At 40.2% G+C, this 17,003-nt stretch overlaps 1 protein-coding gene across 9 annotated transcripts in view; it reads right to left on the bottom strand.

Moving 5' to 3' along the window:
• The window catches only part of APBB2 (amyloid beta precursor protein binding family B member 2), a 408,726-nt gene that overhangs the window by 335,349 nt on the left and 56,374 nt on the right, over positions 1 to 17,003 (bottom strand). For 8 of the 9 annotated variants that reach the window (XM_030801441.1, XM_030801446.1, XM_030801448.1 and 5 more), the window contains exon 2: positions 416 to 571. The exons of the other annotated variant lie outside the window; for it this stretch is intronic. The gene's annotated coding sequence lies outside the window, so the exon portion shown is untranslated. The remainder of the gene's footprint in view (positions 1 to 415; positions 572 to 17,003) is intronic. 9 annotated transcript variants of the gene reach the window in all.

Below are 17,003 nucleotides of genomic sequence, written 5' to 3'. Positions count from 1 at the left end.
TTTTAAAACACAAATGAGTGCAAGTCTTTGAAACTCCAAATGCGACTCCACGAGGCTGGACGCCGCTTTCTCCCCAAAATAAAGCCAAGACCACTGAAGTTGGCATAGGTGGCTTCTAGTTGTGGCTTCTTCCAATATTTGTGCCAACGTCCTCCTCTCTTTTCTGAGAGAGGAGAGGAAGATGAGAGAGAGGATAGGACAGAGGAGAGGAAAAGGAAGAGAAGGAAAGGAAGACAACATTATACTATACACAAAAGGCTGCCAGCATATATCTGCCATTTACACATGTTGGGACTCTCACAAATAACTGAAAATAATCATTTGGGGTGGTCTCCAAAATGTGTCTGGAAGGAACAAAAAACTTTTCCCTATCCGGCCCAATCCGCTTTATCCAGCCTCTCTTACTTATACCAACCTGATTTTGCTTAAATTATTGTCAGCCTCAGCTTTTCACAGGAGCTTTCTTTTATGGATTTTCCATCCAGCAAATGTTTCTGTTCCACGGCTGGGCAGATCCGACCACAGCATGCTTGGCTACAGACCACAGCAGCTCACCCACAGCAACTCCAACCTGGGGGGGCAAAGGCCAGAAGCCATTATAAGGACTCAAAGTCACCAACCTTCTCTCTCTCAAGGGCAGATATTTGGCAGGATAACCTCAAACATGTTCCCAACGTTCAAAATCATTATAAACAGAGGTAACAGCTTACAAGGTATCCTAAAGACAAGTGTGGGCTATTCTGAGGGGAGGATTGAAATATTTAATCATTTATTGAAAAGGTTTGGCCTAGTGATTATGCTCTGTTTGTGGGAAACTGAAAAGCCAGATGTTTTAATTAACCACGGAAAACACAAGCTACAACTAAAATTTCATGAACATACTGATCTGCCCCGTGGAAAACCACAGGAATGTTCTGGCAGGGCTCAGTCTGAATTCTTGGGACACAGAGGGCTGGAATCATTCCCCTTAGGAACTCGAACAGAAAATTAACTTGCTCAATATGCTTTAAAAAGTAAAGTGAAACCCAGATTTAATCTCAAACATAAAACATTACAGGACTTCAAAGGGCACCACAAAAAGACACATAAGTGGGGGCTATAAAAAAATTCTAATGTGGTTCAGGATTTAGAATATATTTACACTGCAATGTGAATGGTGTAATAGAAAATTTTATAGGCTACATAATCCAAAGGGGAAACGAATAATCTTTCATTTCCTAGAGGAAAATTCCTATAAAGGAAATTATATATGAAACCAACATTCAACAAGTAAATCATAAATATTATCAAACGTATAATATAACTGGGCAAAAGGAATCCCTTAACTATCCTGCTGCCAAACATGTGGCCTAGCCCACAGGCGCTACCATGCTTTAGCTAGAGAAATCAGGGCTTAAGGAAAAACAGTGTTGAAATAACTTATGCTCACTGGTGGTGCAGCTAGCAATTCTGGCACAGAAAACTCAATGAAAGAATCTTATGAAAGCAATTAGTGAACAATAAGAGCTAATAGATTAAGAAGTCTTCATTTGTTAATTATAGTAACAGTTATGACAACATCTATATATGCCAAATATTGAAAGTCTATTCAAGAGAGGACAGGACAAATGTTATTTTCAGATACTGGGTCCACAGTTCTATTTCTGTAAATCAAAACAGTCCTCGTCACAAGTGTGCTAAGCATATTACATTAATCTCTACCTTCAGTTGAAACCTCAGTCCCAAAAATCATCTCGAAAGGAACTGCAGAAAAAAAGCAAGATATCAAGTTATATATGTATGGTATGGTCCCAATTTTGTTCTACAAACTGAGTGCATACAATGTAAAGACACCTAAGTGTGAACAACAGCACTTTTGGGTTATGGAATGGGAAGCTATTTGTATTTTCTTTCTGGTATTTTCCAAATTTTCTACAATTGACATATATTTTAAGATATTTTTAAATAAGGGGTTTCTTTTAAGACTGCAGGAATACAAATCAGAAATGGGGTATCTATGCTATATTAGCCTGATCTTTGGTCTGCCTCTTATCTGAACAGAGTTAACAAATGAGGAAGTATTTATCTGATCACAGAAGTTCTTAATTTACACGTTCAAAACCCAAGTGTCCAGTAACACTTCCAGTGATGAACAACACTTTCCTAGAAATAAAAAATTCTTTTTTACTCTGCAAACTTGCCACAGACAGAGAACCATAGCTGTTTCCCTCCCTTACCTATCGCATCCAAACTTCTCTATCACTGGCCATGCCATAAAACTGTCACTTAGTTAAAAGAACAGGCTGGGCACGGTGGCTCATGGCCTGTAATCCCAGCACTTTGGGAGGCTAAGGCCAGAGGATCACTTGAGCCCAGGCGTTCGAGACCAGCCTGGGCAACAAAGAGAGGCCTTGTCTCTACAAAAATTTAAAAAATTAGCCGGGCATGTTGGCACATGCCTGTGGGCCCAGCTATTTAGGAGGCTGTGGTGGAAAGGTCACTACAGCCTGGGAAGTCAGGGCTGCAGTGAGCCATGTTCACGTCACTATACTCCAGTCGGGGAGACAGAGTGAGACCTTGTCTCAAATACATACATAAATTAAATAAATAAAAGAATGCCTCCTGGTGTTACCTACACACAGGAGCAGGGCCCTTAATGACTCCTGGCACACTCATTTCTGATGCTCTTAGCATCCTGAAAAACACAAGACACAACAGTGGAATCTTTACACTAGGGCCCTTGGCAACCCATTGCTCCAAGAAGCCAGTGCCCAGAGAGGTAAAATGTCTTTCCCTCAGCCGCACAGCCAGCAAAGCAGGCATGACAGTCCAGATCATTTGCCTCCGCTTTGAAGTGCTCTTTCCACCACTGTGACATTTCAGCATGCACCTTGGAAATAAAATTTGTACAAATCACGTGCAGGTATTAAATTCATACCAGCAAAACCAGAAGAACAAGACAGAAATTTATTCTACCAAAAATGAAACGCATGCAGGAGAAAAAGTGAAGACTCAATCCTAGGCTAAAAAAGACACAGCTCTGCCTAGAACATGTTCAACTGAAGAAACAATGAGTGCACTGTGTTTGGGCAGCAGGTGTCCTGAACAGAAACTGCCTATCATACCGAAAGCTTTCTGGTCCTAGCACTGGCCCTGTTGATAACACTACAGTCCCACTGTTCAAAGAAGAACAAAAGGCTTTCAACAAGATAAAACTACACCTGCACCAAGCCACCTGTGAGAGACAGGAAAGATGCATGCACCAGTGTTAGAAATAATAAATGTCTGAAGGCATCAAGTCTGGCCTCTTAGTTCCAAAATGACCCAAGTCTTAAGGGAAAGACATTAGTGGTTTCAAAAATTAAGAGATGCCAGGCACAGTGACCATACCTGTAATCCCAGCACTTTGGGAGGCCAAGACAAGTGGATTGCTTGAGCCCAGGAGTTCGAGACCAGCCTAGGCAACATAGTGAGACCCTATCTCTACAAAAAATTTTAAACATTAGTCCAGCATGGTGACTCATGCCTGTAATCCTAGCACTCTGGGAGGCTGAAGCAGGCAGATAACTTGAGGGAGTTCAAGACCAGCCTGGCCAACATGGCAAAACCCTGTCTCTACTAAAAATACAAAAACTAGCCAGGCATGGTGGCACACGCCTGTAATTCCAGCTACTCAGGTGGGTGAGGCAGGAGAATCACTTGAACCCAGGAGGAGGAGATTACAGTGAGCTAAGATAGCACCACCGTACTCCAGCCTGGACAACAGAGTAAGACTGTCTCAAAAAAAAAAAAAAAAAAAAGCTGGGCATGATGGCACACGCCTGTGGTCCAGCTATTCAGGAGGCTGAAGCGGGAGGATTACTTGATCCTGGACGGTTGAGGCTGCAGTGAGCTGAGGTCTCACCACTGCACTCCAGCCTGGGCAAGAGAACAAGACCCTGTCTCAGAAAAAAAACAAAGAAAGAAAACAATACAGTCATTAATAATTAAAATAATCCTAATCCTTCACCGCTTATGTCCACACAGCCTTGGAGAAAGAGCAGGCTTTTTTCTCTTTTCTTCAAGATTATTTCTTTGAAACATTGCTTACTTCCACTTTCTGCGTAACATCTACCTATGGTATCCACACCACACCAATCAGAAATCCAGGAGTCTCACAAAATGGGAATAGCCTCGAAAGCCAGGGGACAGAGGAGGACAGATGGCAATGACAAACTCAGAAACAATCCCTGAAAGGTCTTTATTGAGCTCCCTTCTCGTCATCCTTTCCCGACTGTGCACCAGGGCAACAAAGGCATGAACTGTGAGGCTGCTCATAAAGCCGCAGCCTGGGCTGATGTGATCTGGCTTTGTGAGAGCCCGAACAAACACAATGGCTGTCCCGCCTCAACTGAGAAGTCAGGCACTGGGTGAAAAAAGAAAATGCTTTTTCTCCACCCAAAACCACTTCTCAAATCCCTACCATATATTCCCATGACTGGATCCTGAAGGCAACACAATGTCAGCAGTTTATTTATTCCCTTTGATGCCTCAGTTCTAACAGTAAACATTAATGTCCGCAGCAGGCAAACGGAATCAGGGTCTTGTTGGTATTTCACAATGAAATCATAGCTTTGTGGTGAGTATTGTTCCAGTAACACCTTAAAGACATTTGTAAGATAATGAGGGTAAGTTTAAATGTAGCAGTCTGATAAAATAACCTCTAACCCAAGAATCACAAAGTAGATTAAAGCTTACTGAAGTCACCAAATTATTTTTCTCAACAGAAGACTAAACAGAAATGAGAACTAGATTTGATTCATAGATTGTGAAATCCTTTTTTATTCAAAACCTTGGTCATATGTCAGTTGGTCTTTGGCCTCTGTAAATGGATCTGGCAAAATGTGCACCCAGACACTGCCACCATTTGAGGATCTTCAATGTTTGGCCATTTTTTTTTTTTTTTTTTTTTTTGAGACAGAGTTTCCCTCTTGTCTCCCAGGCTGGAGTGCAGTGTTGCAATCTCAACTCACTGTAACCTCCCCCTCCCGGGTTCAAGCAATTCTCCTGCCTCAGCCACCCAAGTAGCTGGGATTACAGGCGCGTGCCACCACACCCGGCTAATTTTGTACTTTTAGTAGAGACAGGTTTCACCATGTTGGCCAGGCTGGCCTCAAACTCCTGACCTCAGGTGATCCACCCGCCTCAGCCTTTTTGTTTTTACTAATGTCACAGGGAAGGTCTCTCCTTCTCAAGCCTGATTCCAGAAATATCCACCAAGCCAATTCAACACAGCTGAAATTTCTATGTCAAAATGACCAGTCAGACAAGGCAAGAAGGAACACACTGGAGCCCACTCCTCTGGGGCTGTGAAAATTTGTCTAATTTGGGGAACCATTGATTTACTGCATTAACTTACTTAAAAAAAAAGTATTGGAATATTTTTATTATAAAACTTAGATTTACAGTATTGATAAATTTACAGGTTAAAATGTCTGGGAAAGAAGAATATAAATTGTTTGAAAGAATGAGGGCTCGTTAAAAAATTTTTTTCTTTCAAAAGGAATCTATCACAGGTAACCAAAAAAGAACTATTATGAAAACTGAAACTGGCATCCAACAAAGTCTGTGACTGATAACATTAGGGCAGTTTGGAAAAAAGGTTCATGTAGTAACTTTCCCTGTAGGATTTCAACTAGGGGAAGGGGAATATTAATTAATTAATAGGTTCACTAATGTTTTTAAAGCTGTTCTGAAACAAGGGATGAAGAAATTAACAGATTTAGAAGTTGTGGTTCCAGGTCTGCTACTTATGACCCAAGGATAACTAACAGCCTCTTTAACCTCTGTTCCATCATCTATAAAACTAGGATGATACTATTAGCCAACCTCATGGGGCTGTCAACTGTTCAAACTGAACATGAAAGCATTATTGAAACTAAAAAGCACTATATTCATCCAACAAATGTTTACTAAGAAACCACTATGCTGCTAGATGTGGCATTACCAATACAACCGTGAACACTAAGACACAGCTCTTTCTGCATGGACTGACTCTAAGGGAAGCTGTGATCTGTGGGAAGGCTCAGGGGGCTAAAGGAACATGCAGGTGGCACCTAATCGGAATTCTAGACAAACACCAGGTATTGTGACGTTCCCAATACTTCTGGAAGGAAGTTTTCAGTGAAGAGTGATACTGTCATTTTTAATTTTGGTTGCTTGTTGGCTCATTCATTTAGTACATTTTTTTAGCGAGCAATCACTATGTATCAAGTACCATTCTAGGTGATAGAGATTGGCACTAAAAAAAAATTTCTGCTTTAATGGTGCTGACATTTTGGTCATTCTTCATCTGTAGGAAATATAAAATACATATAGGAAATAGAAACAAGCAACAATGCTACGTCTGCTTCAATACAATGGTTTTTTTTAACCAAAGTATCCATGCAAAAGTGTTAAAAGGAATATTCTAACTGATCCGTATATAGTAAAATATTTTATTTCTTATTTTAATCTCCAGGCCACATTTTACAATATACCAAATAACTACCACCATATGAAGGGCGTTCTGAGGTTTGAGGGATTACAATTTATGTGTTTTGGCATACAATGGAACACTCCCCGACACTTTTTTTTACCCCAGGAAAAAAGAACACATGCTGAAATTCATCCAGTAATAACCCCAGTTTTAACACAGGGAATATCAATTATTTTAGAAGTATTTCCTGTAGTCATTATTTTAAAGAGTAAAAAAAAAAATTAAATTATTTTAGAAACTAAACTCAAGTTCAACTTTAACACGCCAAAAGTCTGTCTTAGCAAAGTTTCTTTTTAAAAAAAAAATGTTTTATTTAATTAAAAGTCCTGAGAACTAAGCTGTGCAGGACATGTCAGCCCTGCTGTACAAAAAATTCAATATGGGATGGAGGGGAAAGGGCTGAGGAAAGGGGGGAGAAAGAAAGAGAAGGGAAGGCATAGATGTTAAGATCTACACATTAATCTCTAATAACCTGAAAATCCATGCACTCAACAATACTAAAAGCCAATGTTCAAAATATTGCATAAAAAGGATGAATATCCAAGTAAAAGTGACCAAGATGTTACTCAACTCCAGAGCAAGGGTTCGCAAACCTGGAGTAATATGATTTGACTGTGTCCCCACCCAAATCTCATCTTGAATTGTAGCTCTCATAATCCCCATGTGTCATGGCAGGGACCCAGTGGGAGGTAACTGAATCACTGAATCATGGGGGCAAGTTTTTCCCGTGCTGTTCTCATGATAGTAAGTCTCCCGAGATCTGATGGTTTTATAAAGAGCAATTCCCCTGCACACATGCTCTTTCCTGACACCATGTAAGATGTGCCTTAGCTCCTCCTTTGCTTTCCACCATGACTGTGAGGCCTCCCCAGCCATGTGGAACTGTGAGTCCATTAAACTTCTTTCTCCTTATAAATTACCCAGTCTCGGGTATTTCTTCATACCAGTATGAAAATGGACTAATACACTGGGATTCTTACATAAAATACAAAGCCCAAGTACTCTGCATCATTTTTCAACTGTTCCCAGATGATGCTAATACAGCCATGGTTGGGAACCACTGATTTACTGTATTCACTTAATGAGAAAAAGCACTGGAATATTTTTATTATAATAATGGGCAACTGTTTTGCTAAGTGCTTTTCATTAATCTTCACACCCATCCTGAGGTAGGAAGTGTTATTTGCCTTCTTTTAAAAGGAGAAACTTGAGCATGAAAAGGTCAAATAACTTGACTGGTGTTACACAGCTTTTAAATCAAGGGCCTGGGGTTTTAATCCACGTCTTATCCGTCCTATATTTTCTTAGCATTCTGATCTGGTGAACTTTAGCAAGCTAACAGTCTTTCTTCCACTCTAGTCTAAGGAAGTTATACGACTACTCATCTTATTAATATACCACAGGCATTAACGTTTTCCGAACTTAAATCCCCAAATTTACCAATAAATTGTGTAATTCAAGAGGATGTGAAAAACATGTATTAAGTGTTGTCTATTTAGAGCATTGGGGAAGTAGCAGGTTAGGTGTCTAGTTATTTTGATTAACTTCCAACTTAAGATTAGTAAAAGGCATGCTTCCGGTCTCAGGGAATAAATGTTCCTTCATCAAAACTAGACTACCTAGAAAGAAGCTGGAAATAGTGAAGTCTAGATCATTAGGAATTATTGCCAAAGCGAACACCTTTTCACAATTCCATGCTGTCATTAGTGTCATTCCTTCTATCTATACTGCCCTGCCCTACTACTCTGTCAATTCTTCATTCCTCAAGGTCCAGCCCAAATATTACTGCCCTCATGAAGCCTTCCCCAATATAGCGACAGAAATAATTCCCGAAGGCTTTGCAATTTTCATTGCTTCTCCTATCATACACATAGCAGGCTGATGTTCATTTCAGTAATATATATGCCTTATCCTGAAAGAATCTCTACAACATCTCACCTCCTCACCATTTTTTGTTTGTTTGTTTGTTTGTTCTTGAGACGGAGTCTCATTCTGTTGTCCTGGCCCGATTTCAGCTTACTGCAACCTCCACCTACCAGGTTCAAGCGATTCTCCTGCCTCAGCCTCCTGAGTAGCTGGGATACAGGCAACCACCATCATGCCAGGCCAATTTTTGTATTTCTGGAGGGACGCAGTTTCACTATTTGGCCAGGTTGGTCTTGAACTCCTGACCTCAGGTGATCCACCCGCCTTGGCCTCTCAAAGTGCTGGCCCAGACCTCTCCTAATCTACTGCACCACAACTCTTGGACTTCTGTGCCCCTAACATTCTAACTTCATACTGCATCCATGCTCAAGACACACATTTCTTTACATTTTCATATAGGTAATCTTGAGGTATGTCTTTTTTTAATGGCATCTTAAAGATGTGGGGCAATGTTTATCTCAAAATTGTTAGCATATAATGGTGGCTCTTACAAAGATGCCATCTTACAGTCAACACATTGCAGAGACTATCTTAGTGCATCTTCCCTTCTGCTGCTCTGCAACAGTGCTGTTCAACAGAACTTTCTTCAATTATGGAAATGTTCCATATTTGTTTGTTCAATACAATAGCTACTAGGCACACATGCCTTGAAATGTAGCTAACTAGCATGACTGAGGAGCTAAATTTTTAACTTTATTTAATTTTAATTAATGAGATTTATCTACATGTTTACCAGTTTATTTCTTCATCATTCCTTTTTGCATCTCAGCCCTTCCTCCTGGAATCTCTCCTTCCTACAGTATACCCTTTAAGAAGTTTCTTAGAAAAGATCTTCTGTGGTAAAATCAGGTTTAGGTTTTTCTGAAAGCATATTTTATTTTTTCCTTGAATGACAGCTTTTTTGGCATATACAATCAATATTTTCTTTTAGCGTTTTGAAGATATTTTTCCACTAATTTCCAGCTTTCATTGTTGCTGTTGGGAAGTCAGCTCTCAGTCTGATAAACAGTCTGCCTTTTTTTCTGGCTGTTCTTAAAGATGGTCTTCTTATTTTTTTTTAAGTGAATTAAAGTTTCTTTATGTCTAGTATGAATTTTTTTATTTATATGTTGTGCTTCCCTTATCTGCCCATAAATTACTTAGATTTAAGGAACACTGGCCATTTATGTCATTCATAAACTCTCTCTGGAAATTATATATACATTAGAGCTTCAAATAGTACTCCTAACCATTTACTCATATTATCTTTCTGGAACTCAGAAGAGATCTCATCATGACTGTTATATCCTTCAACTACTTTCATGTTTTTCTTCTCCCCTATGCTTTCTGGTTAATTTCTTCAAACTTTTTTTCTAGTTCATTTTTCTAGTTCACCTATTTCTAATCTAATTTATTTAGTTTTTATTTCAACAGTTCTAATATTTCCTTAGGTCTTGGTTTTCCAAATCTGCCTGGTCAATTTTGCACTTAGTTGTGATTACATGTTTTCTTTCTTAAAAGATTTCATACCTAGTTATTTTATATTCTGTATCAGATAATTATAGTATCTAAAGTCCTTAGGGTTCTAAATCTATTGTTTTTCACTTGTTTCTCTTTTTTTTTTTTTTTTGAGATAGAGTCTCACTGTGTCGCCCAGGCTGGAGTACAGGGGCGCAATCTCCGCTCACTGCAAGCTCCGCCTCCCACATTCACACCATTCACCTGCCTCAGCCTCCCAAGTAGCTGAGACTGCAGGCACCCACCACCACGTCCGGCTAATTTTTTTTGTATTTTTAGTGGAGACGGGGTTTCACCGTGTTAGCCAGGATGGTCTCGATCTCCTGACCTCATGATCTGCCCACCTCGGCCTCCCAAAGTGCTGGGATTACAGGCATGAGCCACCGCGCCCAGCCTTCACTTGTTTCTGATGACTCGCACTGCTGATGGCTTGTTTTCTTGTAGGACTGGAGATCTTTGATTCTGAATGCCGATTTGATTGATGTTAGTCAGGAAAATCCTAAAGTCTAAAGTGAAGATGCCTTCCTCCTGAAAGGATTTGCACTTGCTTCTGCCAGAAGCCAAAGGGCACTATCTTCCTAGAGCCACTTTAGCTCCTCTTACAAATAAGTACTGGTGGAATGCAGGCTCTTATACCTTGCCACTGACCCAAGACTTAGTCCCTAACCACAATGGTGATATTACAGGTGGAGTATTCCTTATCCACAATGCTTGGGACCAGAAGTGTTTTGGATTTCAGACATTTTCAAATTTTGGAATATTCTGCAGAATATATACTTGCTATGCCTTCCACACTTGATCTTAGCCAAAAGGCTGAGAAGCGATGCTATGCCTTCCTAATCCAAAAATCATGAGCATTTTCCTTTGAGTTTCGTGCCCGTGCCCCAAAAGCTTCAAATTGTAGAGTATTTTCAATTTTAGATTTTCAGATTAGGGATGTTCAACCTGTAGCATTTGCTCTTCAGGTAAGCTATCTTTTGTGTTTATTTACACATAAAGCTTGGGTTTTACCTTACTCTTTGATACGTGGTTGAACTACTTGAAGTGAGAGACTTTGGAGATGTCTTAGTTCTTGTGGTCTCAGAAGTACATTAAAAAATGTTTTATCCAGAATATAATGCTTTAGTGGAAAAGTGTGTTATTCAGTCTACCGTACTGCTAGGAACCTAAGCAGTATTAGTCTTAAACTAATCATCTCCTCCCGAAACCTACTTTTCCTCCTTTGTTACACATTTTGCTAAATGGCACCATTCACTCTCACCCAAATCTGCAACCCAAAATTACAGGTACCAGTGACCCTTCTCTTTCCTCTACTATCTCATCTGTAACTAGGCAACAAGTCCAGAAATCTTACCGATCAAAAGTAGGTTTCCATTTATGTTTCTGATCTTGGCACCTAGTAGTACAATCTTAATCTTCAAGACCAAGTCAAGATAAATGAGGCAGAATTAAACCCTAAATCCTGCATTCTTATTAAATGAAGGAGCTTTAATATGAAAGAAGCATAGAATACAGGAAAGTGGAGGAATTGAGTTTCATGCAGATCTAAAAAGAACTGGCACTCCGGCTGTCAGAAACATAATCACATTTTCGAGGAGGGGTTTAATTTTAGTGAAACAAAATTATCTGTCATGATAAATTAATATTAATTTGAATTTTATTGGTTTTGTAGTTTTGTTTGAATTTGCTCTATAAATCTATCACTGCTTTACAGTTAAGTAAGAGCTAGAAGCATAAGGAGTTTATACCTAGTTTATATTGAAGCTCCTTCATAATAAAAATATTTATTACTGAGGATTTGTGAGAAATTTTTCCTTTAAATAGAGGTCCATAAATTACTGAGATTTAAGAAACAATGCTCTTTATATACTTCACCACTCTTGATACATTTATCATTCTCTCCATAAATGAATGGAGAGAAATGGAACACAATTGCACATGCAAGAAATCATCTGCTAAACTCCAATTTCTCCCCAGTTCTCCAGCTGTTTGAATTATTTCATTACTGATTAACCTTTGGAGGCAGGAGGCCTTGTTTTCTTTCCTCCAATAGAGACGGCTTCTAATAGGAAAAATGACTGGAAACACTGCTCTGCCCAGCTCCTACCATTATACCCGCTTCTACTAGAATTTGTAAAATAACACAAATGTACCTGGCAATAGTACAACCAATCAAATGTCTCCAACAAAGGATGGTCCTTGCCTTAAGGAAGTCCGTTTCCTGGTTGCGTTTCCATAACCAGGAATTTGGGGAAATATGGCATTGTTTTTCTGAATGAGTAAAGAAACTACCAATTATTTCTTTTAAACTTCTAGATTTTTATTCTCTATGGACTGTAAACTTTCACATCTTCATTTTAAAAGTCCCGTGCCATAATTTTACCCTACAATTCCTGTCTCCCTGAAATGTGTAAAACCAAGCTGTAGCCCAACCCTCTCATGCACACTTTATCAGGATCTCTCGAGATTGTGTAACCTAGACCACTGTCACTTATACTGGTTCAGAATAAACCTCTTTAGACATTTTGGCAGAATTTGGATTTTTCCCATATTCAGTGTTTTTTGGTCCCAAAACTGATTAAAAATTACCTTGTGTTTTAAAAGTCCTATGCCAAGATGAAACTTTCTCTCTCCAACATACGTGCTCATGTGTCAACATCTATGTTTCCCCTCCCACAAGGTCCAACTCAATCAGAACCAAAAGGGAGATCACAGCATATCCATGCAATCCCTGGCTGGACAGAGGGGGCACCCTAGGGCCTGGAGTTACACAGCTGACTGGCAGAGGTCAGTACCCAGTTCTACCCAGCGTAGCCACCCGATCCAACTCTGTGACTCATTTAAATCATAAGTAGTTTGAACAAAGACTTAAAATTAATGGGTTTGGTCATCATTAAAGTTTATTTTTAAACGTCAAGTAATTTGACATTTTACTAACAATAACTTGAGGATATCCACAGTGTATGAAACACCAACCCTTGTTTCAATAAAAGTCTAATGAAAGTTTCTCAAACTCTGAAACCTAATTCCAGGATTATTTGGAACTGTTTTTTTGTTTTTGTTTCTGTTTTTTTTTAAATCAGAGTACATTAACTCAGGGGGAAAATGAGATTATCTTTTGATTCAGAGAGAAACAGAACATTCTACTGATAGTTTAAAAGTAACACAGTGACCACAGGTAACTGTAATTCAGCAATTCTCAAATTCAGATTCTGGGTCAGGGAACAAGATTATGCGTCTTTAACAAGCACAACTGATTATAATGCTGATGGTCTAGAGGAAATTTGATGGGAAACACTGATCTATTCAACATTTTTAAAAGTAAACTTTAGTACTATTTCTACCTAGTCAAGAAAATAAAGAAGGAGAAAGGAGGACGAATAAGAGAGAATCCAAAAGACACACTACCCAGACAGACTACTCAGACAGACGAGACAGTCAGGCAGACATGGTGCTACCCGTCAAGCATGCAGGAAAGTAGCTTTCATGGAATAACATTCCTAAACTCTTGCCTAATAAATTATGCTGAGAGCTGCTGCTAAGAATTTTTTAAACCAACTCAAAGCAGAAAAGGAGCTATTCACCCAATCAACAGGTGAAATCAAGTCACAGACTAGCATAGTGTTTGGCAGATTTCAGGTCCTCCAGAAATATCTGTTTAATTAAGAAGCAACTCCAGCTCTAGCTAGAAATCTATTTAACCACAAAAGTGAAATCATAATGAATTTGATCGTATCTTATTTTTCCCCTGTGTTTGTTTCCTCGGGGCATCTATAATGGCTGAATTGGGAATGGAACCACAAGTATTATAACAACATTTGTTGGAAAGTTCATCCTGTATTTTAGTAGTACATAAGTTGACAGATATGGCTTTATGAATTGTTCTCAGAGACTTAAAAAAAAAAACCCTGAACTTTGTAAAAATTACATCCATTATCCACCAAGTAACATTTGCAAGCAAAACCTTCTACTAAAAAAAATGGGTGCGAAAATAGGAAAAGGAGAAGAACAGGAGGAAGAAAAGGAGAACAGGACGTACAATTAATTGAGGGGAAAAAAATCATGAGTAAAGAAGTCAGAAATAAATGTAGCTAAAAATACAAACTGCTACTTTATGGTCCAGATATTGTAATTCATCATTTTTAACATAAAAGAAAAACAAATCCTCAACAGACTTCCTATAAAGGAAATTATGAGAGTTCCCGAGCACACCGGAGGTCGAAGGAAGAATCTCTGTGTGCTCCGAGTATCGATTGCCAGTCCACCTTCATTCACTCATTCATTTCTTTTCTTTCATTTCAGGAGAACATTCAGCAGTGTTTTGTTTTATTTATTTTATTCAAAGGGAAATCCTCACGTGACACTAGCGGTGAAAATAACTTGTATTTGTAAGTTAATGTCTGCTGTAAATCTGAGTACACTATTGTCTTTCACAGAAGATGGAGCAAAGTATTACAGAAAGTTCATTGGCTTCTGAGTCTGAGAGAAATGGGTTCAAATCCTGAATACGTTCCTTATCTGTGTGATCTTAAGACTCATCGTTTAATATTCTGAGTCAGTTTCCTCCTCTATAAAACAAGAATCAGATGGGGCACGGTGGCTCACGCCTGTAATCTCAGCACTTTGTGAGGCCGAGACAGGCGAATCATCTGAGGTTAGGAGTTCGAGACCAGCCGGACCAACATGGGAAAACCCTATCTCTACTAAAAATACAAAATTAGCCGAGAATGCTGGTGTACGCCTGCAATCCCAGCTACTTGGGGGACTGAGGCAGGAGAATCGCTTGAACCCAGGAGGCAGAGGTTGCAGTGAGCCGAGATCACGCCACTGCACTCCAGCCTAGGCAACAGAGAGAGACTCCGTCTCAAAAAAAAAAAACAAGGATCATAATATACACCTTCCAGATGGAGAAGGGATTAGGGATAAAGCATTTTAAAGCACATGGCACAGTGCCTGGCACACAGCAAGTGACGATTTCTATTGTCTTGCACACCTGCTGCATTTCCCCGAGGGCTCCAGAATTTTCTGGTACAGGCAGGTCAGCAGAAGGCAAATCTTCCCCCTACTATTTTCCCCTGGACTACTTTGTACTCTCTTCCAGGCTGCAAAGAGCTCCTGCATGAAAGCCCTCTTCAAATCACCTTCTAACACTAGGCTTTTGAAAGCCAACAGGCCCTTGGGAGCAAAGAGAACTTTGTCTACCATTGAACTAGAGTGAAAGAAGCCCAAGAATTCACCCCTAAATTTTTCACCCCTAGAGCAAGCTAATCCCAAACGCTCCACCGATAGGTGGGAGAGTGGAATGAGCAAATATGAGAGGTGGGATTGTAAATTTGCCTCACCACCCACACCAAGCCATCAGCACACACAACTGCTGCAATGCATGGATCTTCCTGAAATCCAGACCAGACCAAGATATGCCAAGAAACAATACAGGGGCAGTGAGAAAGAAGCTGCCAGTTCTTCGCAAATTTCCAAGGCTCTTAGGTGAGAGCTACAACTCCAGGCCGCGCAGTGGCTCACACCTGTAATCCCAGCACTTTGGGAGGATGAGGTGGGTGGATCACTTGAGGTCAGGAGTTCGGGACAAGCCTGGCCAACATGGTAAAACCCCGTTTCTACTAAAAATACAAAAAATTAGCTGGGTGTGGTGGCACACACCTGTAATCTCAGCTACTCAGGAGGCTAAGGCAGGAAAATCACTTGAACCTGGGAGGCAGAAGTTGCAGTGAGCCGAGATTGCGCCACTGCACTCCAGCCTGGGCAACAGAGTGAGACTCCATCTCAAAAACAAAACAATCAACAAACAAAAGAGCCACGGACTCCAAAGTACATTTCCCAAGGTAATCTTACTTGTAATTAAGAGAAGTGGGATATTTGTGGGGACAAAAAAATGGACTCTGGAGCCAGACTGCCTGGGTTCAAATCCCGGCTCCACACTCTCCCAAGCTGTGTGGCCTTGGACATGTCATGCAGGATAGGCATAATGATACCAACTAACTCACAGGGCTGCTGTCAGAATTAAATAATACAGCAAAAGCGCCTGAGCTGGCTCTTATTACTATGAAAATTACATCAATTTCCCATTAATGAGTCAGAGGTGAAAAGAGTATATTCTTTTCTCAGAAAAGGATTCCTATTTCTCTAAGAGTTTATGTCTAAGAGGCTATGCCCAAACGGAATCATATTTTAGACACACGAAGAAGTCATTCTGGTTTGTTGAAAGCAGTAGCTCTATGCTACAGTGGCATCAGGAACATCTGGAAAACTTTTCCAAAAGGTACATGTCTGGGCAACAGGTCTGGTTTGGAGCCCAAAATGTGTATTTTGACAAAGCGATGTCATTCTAATGCACACATGGAGGTGAGAAACACTGGTTGAAACCAACTCCCAACTCTACAAGACAGGTCTTTCCCTGGAGGATGGGAATAGTTCAAGGGTGTTGAGGGGTATCACTGCCCACAAAAGTGCCTCTGCAACCTGTATGCTGCTGCCTGAAATTCTTTTAGCAGGATTTTTTTTGTAGCACAAACCAGAAATACATTTTAAACTAGAAAAGGAACTAACATCGACTGAGCACCTACTACATGCCAGGCCCTTTACCCATCTGTCCTGTTTCTCAAGGTCACTCCACAGCACGGTTACTGTACAAATGAGGAAACTGAGAAGCAGAGAGGTTCCGAGCATAGCCGAGATTCCATCCCAGGTGTGTCTGCCTCCTGCACCACCCTGCCTCCTAGTCTATGACCTGGGCTCAGGAATCCCGGACACAGTTCCAAATCAAGGACATGAAACTGACTAAAGGGGAAGCTTTACACCCACCCCACCTCACCCTCAGGTCCTCTCAGGTTGTACTGAACCAGGATCAGACCTGAAGTTTAAAGATGTAGGAAGGAGTTCTCCACTCCCACCTTGCCACCTCCTCAAAGAGAGGACTGTAGGGCAAGTCTCAAACTCACTAGGCCTTAATGCTGCATCTGTACAAGAGAAATGTGTTAGCCTTAAATCGACCTTTCCCTTTCTCTATCTGTCTCTTTTTCTTTTTCTTTCTCTCTCTCTCTGATAGGAAACAGGAAAGAAGAAG

The sequence above is a fragment of the Nomascus leucogenys genome, chromosome 20 (genome assembly GCF_006542625.1).
Source record: "Nomascus leucogenys isolate Asia chromosome 20, Asia_NLE_v1, whole genome shotgun sequence".
NCBI lineage: Eukaryota > Metazoa > Chordata > Mammalia > Primates > Hylobatidae > Nomascus > Nomascus leucogenys.
Note: the sequence above shows the minus strand (reverse complement) of the source record. Positions and strands in the feature narration are given on the sequence as shown.